Source organism: Nematolebias whitei, chromosome 20, assembly GCF_014905685.2.
Source record: "Nematolebias whitei isolate Nwh7 chromosome 20, NemWhi1, whole genome shotgun sequence".
NCBI lineage: Eukaryota > Metazoa > Chordata > Actinopteri > Cyprinodontiformes > Rivulidae > Nematolebias > Nematolebias whitei.
The window spans coordinates 40,654,182-40,655,402 of NC_056517.1; positions in this window are offsets into that span (position 1 = coordinate 40,654,182).

Consider the following 1,221-nt stretch of genomic DNA (forward strand, 5'->3'; position numbering starts at 1 on the left):
CAGGGACACCTGGACAGGTCTCTAGTCCATCACAGGGACACCTGGACAGGTCTCCAGTCCATCACAGGGACACCTGGACAGGTCTCTAGTCCATCACAGGGACACCTGGACAGGTCTCCAGTCCATCACAGGGACACCTGGACAGGTCTCTAGTCCATCACAGGGACACCTGGACAGGTCTCCAGTCCATCACAGGGACACATAGAGACAAATGAGACAAACAACCATTCAATCTCACTCACACCTAGGGACAATTTAGAGTTACCAATCAGTCTAACATGCATGTTTTTGGTCTGTGGGAGGAAACTGGAGCACCCGGAGAAAACCCACGCATGCACGGAGAGAACATGCAAACTTCAACCAGAAAGGCTCCTGGACTGTGATTTGAACCAGGACAACCTTCTTGCTGAGAAGTGGTACCTCTACCAACTGTGCCACCGTGCCGCAGATTTGCCACCTACTCTGACCCCCCCGCTTTCATTCAACCTTTATTTCTACAGGTTAGTCTCATTGAGTCACGAGGACTCATTTACAAGAGAGACCTGATTAGAGTAAATTGACAAGCCGGCATGTGATTATATATATATATATATATGTATATATATATATATATATATATATATATATACTCCTGTATGTCTACAAATCACTGAACAGTGCCCCCCATCTCTCTGATTTGCTACAACCGTATGTCCCACCACGCTCACTGAGGTCAGCGGACCAGTTGCTCCTCACAGTTCCAGGAACTCGTCTTAAGCGCAGAGGTGACAGGGCCTTCTCTGTAGCAGGACCAAGACTCTGGAACGAGTTACCTCTGCTTGTCAGACAGACCCCTCCCTCTCAGTTTTCAAGTCCCGTTTAAAAACTCACTACTATTCAGCAGCTTTCAACACCAGATGATCTGTGTTTTGATCCTGTATGCTCCACACTGGTTTGTCGTCATTATCTGCATCGTTTTTATGTCTATATTCTGATTTACCTCATTTTGTATTTTGCTTTGTGTGTTACCTGTTGTTCTGTCTGTACAGAACTTTGGTTGGCCTTGTCGCTGTTTTAAGTGCTTTATAAATAAAATGGTATGGTATGGTATATCAATATAGTCTCATTTTATATCACGTTTTAAATCATCTCAATATTTTTAAAATATCGATATATCGCCCAGCACTACTTCAAACTCTTCGACTCCAACTCACTCGATTGTAACCTCAAACTACTCCAACT